This window comes from Phalacrocorax carbo, chromosome 9 (genome assembly GCF_963921805.1).
Source record: "Phalacrocorax carbo chromosome 9, bPhaCar2.1, whole genome shotgun sequence".
In the NCBI taxonomy this organism is placed as follows: Eukaryota; Metazoa; Chordata; class Aves; order Suliformes; family Phalacrocoracidae; genus Phalacrocorax; species Phalacrocorax carbo.
In genome coordinates, this window is record NC_087521.1 from 37,987,506 (window position 1) to 37,995,067 (window position 7,562).

At 47.6% G+C, this 7,562-nt stretch overlaps 1 long non-coding RNA gene across 1 annotated transcript in view; it reads right to left on the reverse strand.

Annotated features, from left to right (window-relative positions):
- LOC135315086 (uncharacterized) overlaps positions 1 to 7,390 on the reverse strand; it is a 375,169-nt gene extending 367,779 nt beyond the window's left edge. Inside the window, exons 1-2 of the long non-coding RNA XR_010374537.1 lie at positions 7,214 to 7,390; positions 6,773 to 6,879 (exon numbers count right to left, since the gene is read on the reverse strand). This is a non-coding gene — a long non-coding RNA (uncharacterized LOC135315086). The remainder of the gene's footprint in view (positions 1 to 6,772; positions 6,880 to 7,213) is intronic.
- Between the last annotated feature and the right edge of the window lie 172 nt (positions 7,391 to 7,562).

The following is a 7,562-nucleotide window of genomic DNA, read 5'->3' on the forward strand; positions in this document are numbered from 1 at the left end:
AGCTTTACGCAGCCTCGCTGCGCCGGGTGCACAGTGCACGCACGAGTCACTCCAGGGCAAGCACCGCTGGATTTACAGGCGTCAGCTGCTCCACAGAACTGCCTCTGCATCCCGACACAAAAGGAAATATAATTTTTCCACTGGATAGGAACACGGTTTGGGGAAGCAAATTGTTCGCAGTGATTTTGATCTGCCAGTTTTTTAAAAAATGTTAGTACCCGCTCATAAATCCAGTGCTTTTCCAATATCCAGATCTCTCAAACCTAACCAGTGTTGTCCTCCTGCCTAAGGAAAAATCTCAAAGGTGCGTTGGAAACCACAGATCAACGAACCTCATTTATGCATAAACTATTTCCGATTTGTGAAAATCACCCGGGTTATTTTGATAAGAAACGTGCATTCTGACCTTTGCAAACAAAAGCATCCCTCGGTCACATATCAGCGTGAATGAGAGACCGGAGACAAAACTGGTTCAGAAGTTTCATCCTGAATCCCCAAAGGCTTCTGAAAAGCTCTTTACAAAAGGCAATTAAGGAACCAGCCATCAAAGGCAATAATCAGCCTTGTTTGAAGGTAGACTTTAAAGGTATTAAAAGGTAGGTCCAGATTCAAAACACATTAGTAAGTTTTCATGGTCAGATGCTTGAAGAGTAACATTTTATTTCATTTATTCATTACTTGCATGTAATTATTTTTCTGATATCCCTAAACCACAGCCTCCTTTTCCACTCCCTCTTTCCTCCCCTGGAGCTGCTGGCTGAGAAAGTAATAATGCACCAATCATAAGAGGCAAAAGAATAAAATAAAATTTTATTTTATAAAGTTTTTATAAAATCTTATTTTATAAATAAATGGGGCAGCAACCACATTGTCACCTGAAGAAGTGTGGCAGTGTTTTGTCGGTGACAAGTCTTGCGTTCACTCAGATGTGTTTGTATAGGAGGATCAGTATTTGGTTGCTGCTCAAGCCAGCAGACATACAGACACACAAAAGATGCTTCAGCCTTTTTTTGTTCATAAACCACGCGCTGCTGTGAACTGCTATTCAGTCACCATTTGTTTCTACCCCACCTTCATCCTGACGGAGCACCAGCAGAACTCTTCAGAAAAATCAATACACATATTTGAAAATCGGATCATTCCAAACTGTGTGAGATTAAACTAAAAAAAAAAAAAATTAAAAATAAACTTCTTAGACATTTTGCAAGCAGGAGCACTTAGAAGGCAAATCAGAGAGCTCTGATATAAAAATCTGGAACGGCTGCTTAAATCTGGCTCACGTTTCCAGCAGCGACAAGCAAGCCCTTGCAGAAGCCCCACCTGAGCCCGGCTCAACGCGATCCTGCCGCAGCGTTACCAGCCGTACGAAGCAGCAGTGCGCTAGTGGAAGCTGTTGGTTTTCTTTCTTATTTTCCTTCAAGGGAACGTTAGTGTTACACACATCCACACAAATAAATTCACCGTGTTGAAGGGCATTTAAGAGATCACAAACTTGTATGACAGAGTCCCCGCAACAGCATAGAGCCTACTCACGCGTCAGATTTAATTATCTCCATTTTGGAAGGGTCTTCAGAATTTGTCCAAAGACATCTTGTGAGTCTGACAAGTGGACAGCAATGACATGCTGAGGAAGAAATGGTAGAGGAAATGCTCTGTCAGCTGTAACCTCACTACTTGGAGACTAGTATACAAAGTAGAAGCGCTGGGACAGTGTTTGCACTGAAGGATGGGGAGGAAAAAACCTAAAGAAATGAAGGTATTTACCAAAAGGCCCCTCCTGTCCAACGGCACAAGTTCCACCAGGGTTCTTGGGGTGATCACGTTTTCCATCAGTGTATTACATTTAGAGCAAGGGCAAGTAAAGAAGCCCTCACCCATAGGTGAGTGCACTTCAGCTAATCATCATTTAAGTGAAACTTCAAATCTGATCTAATTTAGCCCATTTATAGCAAGGCCTTTATCTAGGAAGCCTGACCAATATTCAAACTGACTGTTAGCACATGACAGAGAGAGGGTACAGGTATAGCTAGGGGTTTAGGACCAGAAATGTTCTTAAAATCATTTGTTAAATGAGACTTGTAAAGCTGAAAGAGAAGATAAATGCAAAAAGGTCGTCCTCGAGAGCTCTCTCCAGTTGCAGGCTCCGGACTGGATCCAACCTAAGACACTTTACTGGTGTCCCAATCTCACCAGGAGAGGCTCGCATCTTTCTGAAAACTAAAACCTGCAATGGTTCTCGCATCCAAGGACAGCAACAACTAAAAATCATCTGATGCTCTCACAAGTCTTGGACAACAACTATTCCGGTGGTTTAAAGTATGTTCTGCGGCAGAGCATCACGCGGCTCTGGTTTGATGCCACTGAAGTCTGGCTGAGCGAGGCCTCAGCCTGCGAGTCGCAGTCAATGTGTGAAAGTTGCATAAAAGTTGGTTTTAGTGCACTCCACAGATTTCCGCCCTTCATTACAATGTCACGAGTGGTTAAACTTGTGCTTAGCTATCCTGACTAGTCCCATTAATTTATTGATTCTGGCCAGTGTTGAGAAGAACAGCTGGTAAATGAGTTTTGTGAAAAGTCAGCTTAGCACACAAAGCTCTTTTTAACTGGGAGAGAAGGAAAACTTCCTTATCTTTGGAAAATGGAGTACAAAATACTGCAGAGATTTCCCCAGCATAGAGCACACGCGTGACCCTGACTTGCTCACGTCGCTTGATGCAAAGGCATTCAAGACCACAACAGCAAGTGGGGGGCAATGCAGACCTCCCTCCGCTATACTGCTTTCAGTCAGAATATGCATGTTTTCAAGTGTTGCTCCTGGAGGTCTCTGAGCATTTGAAATGCTTCAGGCAAACCCTCAGGCTGGGGGGAATCCTCAGTCACACTTAGCAGGCTGGGAAAAACCGTCACTATCTGCGTGCACGGGTGAAGGCAGACCCTGGCGCTTACGGCGATGTCCTTCCTGAGCGTGGCACCGGCAGGGCTTAGCTGCTCTTTTGCCCCAAAAGCAGAAGGTCAGCCGCGTGTTTTCCGACACAGCGGGTGGCAAGGCACGAGCTTTTTCTAGAGAAGGATGGAATCCAATTATCACCATCAAAAATGTCTTCTGGTAAATGCAGCAAGTGATTGGCATAGGTTATTGCCTCACTAATGTAATTAAAACCATACATATCTCAAAAATTTCCTTTAAGGTTATCAAAAAAGCCCTAAGAAACCTCCCCATCCCCACTTTGAGAAGACCAAAGTGCTGTGGCCAAGGCCAGAGTGGAGCAGGAGCAGAGGCAGAAGGAGCGGCCAGCCCGAAGGAAGGCTTAGCCACACTCCCCAGGCTGAGCCCTGAGGCTCAGCCATCCCTACTGACTCCAGCAGGTCTCACAGGTATTCGGGATGTTTAAAGACCAGGCTCTCAGAAACCCGAATATACTCTGTAAGAGTCTGCCCATAAAAACGCTGCTTTCAGCCATTTGCTGAGCTCTGTCAGAAGCAGACGCGAGACCGCACAAACCTCTCACATTTCTGTCTGGAGGACCCTGACTGTGAACTCACTGAACACCTTCCAGTTCTCTGGGAGCTGAAGCAAGCTTAGGTGAAGCTTTACTGTAACAGATTCATTCCACTGCCCCAAGATCATCCTACCAAGGGAAACAGGGAAGTAAAACATAGGCTAGAGATCTGAGATGCAATGAAGTCCGCCAGTAATCTGCAGCAGGAAAAGGTTTAATTAGGTTTAATGAAGATTAGTCTGTATTTCTAGATTTTAAAGCCAGTAATAAACCATCCCATATACACCTATATGTATACTTATATATGAAATATATGTGCATTTGCTTCTGCCTCCCCCCCAAACAAAGGAAGCTGTTGGGTTTTTTTCTTCAGCCATATAATTAACTGATTTAAGATCTCAGAAATCTGAAGGATAAAGTGAATGGCAAAAAGTATGGAAAATTAAGAAAACAATTAGTTTTCTCCCAGAAACAGGAGTATGCCTTTCATAAAAACAAATGGGTAAAGCGCAGTCAGCTAGGCAGATGGGTAGATATGACCAACGTAATTACTAAGCTACCAGGAAAATAGCTCCAGAAAGGGAAGAAGCAATAAAAGGCTAAGCTTCTTCACAGAGCTTCACAATAACTACAGGAATACAGAATGGAAACCCTGAGGGCAAGACGACATTTCCTTAATTATCAACAGTAATCCATCTTGGCTGATTGGGATACAGTCAAAAGATACTTAATTTTAAACAAGCTTTGCTCTACTTCTCCCATTGGAAGTGTGTTTTGGGAACACAGAACATCTGGTGCTCTCTCATGGGTGCCGCAGGTGACAAAGGACTAAGAGAATCCGCTTGTCCCTTGGTTCTTCATTTCTCAGGCACCTCTCCAGGACAAAAACATTACACAGAAGAGCGAATGCCAGACCGCAGCAGGGTAAAACCACTCAGAGGACTGCAGACATTTATTCTTATGCCTCTCTACTTACTATATGTATATATAGTCTGCTGGACTGTCAGTGGTGACTCAGGAGCAGAGACCAGCCCCCCCCTCACTCCAGCCCCTCTCAGGCAGCTGCAGAGAGCGAGAAGGGCTCCCCTCAGCCCCCCCTTCTCCAGGCTAAACCCCCCCAGCCCCCTCAGCCGCCCCCCAGCACACTTGTGCTCCAGACCCTGCCCCAGCCCCGCTGCCCTTCTCTGGACACGCTCCAGCCCCTCAAGGCCCTTCTTGTCCCGAGGGGCCCAAACCTGAGCCCAGCATTCGAGGTGGGGCCTCACCAGTACCCAGTACAGGGGGATGTGTGAAAATATGCCTCCTTTTAAGCCCACAGCACAAAGACCCGATAGAGCGACTAAGTAGCCGTCACGTGGAGGTATGGCCTTGAACCAAAGAACTTGCACATTTTGCCTCCAGATGTGTCCACTCTCCTACAGAATAAGCTCTCCTGTTGTGCTGGTTTTGGCTGGGATAGAGTTAACTTTCTTCACTGTAGCTGGTACAGTGTCTTTTGGATTTGGCATGAGAATAGCGCTGATGGCACATTGATGTTTTAGTAGTTGTTAAGTAGCAGCTAGGTGTTGCTAAGTAGCACTTACACTAGTCAAGGGCTTTTCCAGCCTCCCATGCTCTGCCGGGTGCACAAGCCGGAGCAGAGGGGGCACTGCCAAGGCAGCTGACCCAAGGGATACCCCACACCATATGATGTCATGCTCAGTATATACACTTTGGGAAGGAGGAGGAAGGGGGGGATGTTCGGGGTGATGCTGTTTCCCTTCCCCAGTCACCGTTAGCCCAGCTTCCCTGGGGATGGCTGAGCACCCGCCTGCCCGTGGGAAGGAGTGAATGAATTCCTTGGTTTGCTTTGCTTGCGTGCACAGCTTTTGCTTTTCCTTTTCATTATATTGTTATTATTATTACTATTACCATTACTGTTTTGCTTCCCCTATTAAACTGTCCTTATCTCAACCCCTGAGTTTTCTTGCTTCTACCCTTCCGATTCTCTCCCCCGTCCCACCAGGTGAGAGCAGGTGAGCAGCTGAGTTGGGGCTGAGTTACCAGCTGGGGTTAAACCACAACACCTGTGCACACAGCTGCTGCTCCAGCTACATGCAGCACCTGAACTCACACTGCCCAACAAAAACCACACTATTCCACTCATTCTTTTTACCTTAAGGACTTTCTGTACTTAGCCTGGATTATTCTTCTTCTCTATACAATCAACCTGTTCTCTCCATCACAGAGCAAAGATTTGACCAACAAGCTTAAAAAATATTCAAGAAACACTATTTAGGAAGCTCCACTGGCAGCTGGTAGTATGTACAAAAGGGGACTTGCTGTGCCCGCTTAGCAAAGTTTATAGCCAGTATGGGCATCTACAACGATCTAAACTACACCCCCAAATCTCACAAACCTGTTACTAGAAAGGAGCTACACCTGACTCAGCTTTCTGTGGATCCTACTTTGGGGTTTTTTTTTTCCTGAAAGGAAGAAAAAGCATGATAGCTTCTGCAAGTAACCGGAGCAAAACGAGTTTTCTTTTCTTTTGATTACTTAGGCAAAAGCTGATCTGATAAATATTTAAGAAACTACAGTAGCACTAAGATATCATTAGAGATAAGGAATAAATTGTTGTTTGAACTTTTTTCTTTTTTTTTAACAGGAGCCGAACCACTACAGTGCAATACATACTGTTAGAAACTGACATTATTACAGTGAACTAATCAGATTGCTCTACTGCTTTCGGCTTACCAGTGCCGCGCTAGCCAGGCTGAGACTGCGCCAGCTGTACCGTCAGCTATACCCAAACCACAGCGAGACACACAACTACTAACATAAAATATAAATAAAGCCTTTTTTGTTGGTGTTTTTTTTTTTGCCATTCCCGTTTTGCCTTTTTCATGCTCTGCTTTCATTTTCCCCACCGCCGTCTCCCGTCGGCCCCAGCCCCACTGCTCCCCTCGGAGACCCCGGCCCCCCACGGCTGATGCCAGCCAGAGCTCGCGCGGCTCGCAGAGGCCCCTCCCGCAGCGCGTGCCCGCGGCCGCCCATACACCGCCGCGTGACGGGCGGCGCCCGCCCGCCTTATCCACCCGCAGCTTTTAACCTCTCCCGGGCCCGAGGGAGCCGCTCAGGCGCACGTGAAAGCCTCGCCGAGGGGCCCCGAGGCCACGGAGCCCACGCTCCCAAAACGTGCTTCTCACCCAACTACTTTCCCTGCAGCTCCTGACCCCCCCGCCCCCCAGAGCCACTCCTGCCTTCGGCTCCTAACGCTGGCAACTGCGTACCTGGGTTTTACTCCTCCGCACGCGAATTCTTAGAAATTTTGGGTAGCAGCAAGCGCGGGGTCATTGTCTGCTCTATAATCTGGGCCGCTAATTAGCGTATGCATTTCCTGTAAGAAGCCCAAAGACTTTAATTACAAAAAAAAAAATTAAGATACCACACAGAACCCCAAAATATCCAGTATAACTTTTTTTAAAGGCAGCTCCTCTTTATTCATCACCATTTGGTCAATTACCGTAAATACAGAGGTGGTTTCTCACCCAAAGCTGCATTTCTAAGCCTGCCTACCTGGACTAGCCTAAGCATCAGGCTCAGCTTACCCCGCAAGCTGTTCCCTGTGCCGCCGGGGGAGCTGGGAGAGCCTGGCGACCTCCCGCACTTTCTACTTGAAACATGAAAGCCTAGTGCTTAATCTTTCGGCCAAGACGGAGACTAACGCTTGCCTGCATTTTCAGAGGTCTGACTGCAGCCCCCATCGGAGCCGGCGGTTGTAGACGGGATTTGTTGCTGTCTTTTAAAAAAAAACCCTCCATGCGCTGCTGCGGCGCCGGGTCCCTCCCGGGGCGGCGCCGGGTCCTGCAACGCCCACGCAGCGCCGTCGGCGGGACCCAGGGGAGGCGGGAGCGGCCCCCAGAGCCGCGCGGGGCGGGCAGAACCACCGCGCAGAAGGGGGGGGGGATTGAGCCGCCGCCTCCCTAAGTACCGCTCTGCGACTTCCGGCCGGCACCATTCCGCCCCCTAACACACACACACAGTGGTTCTCGCCGCCCGGGCGGGCAGTGACGCAGCGCT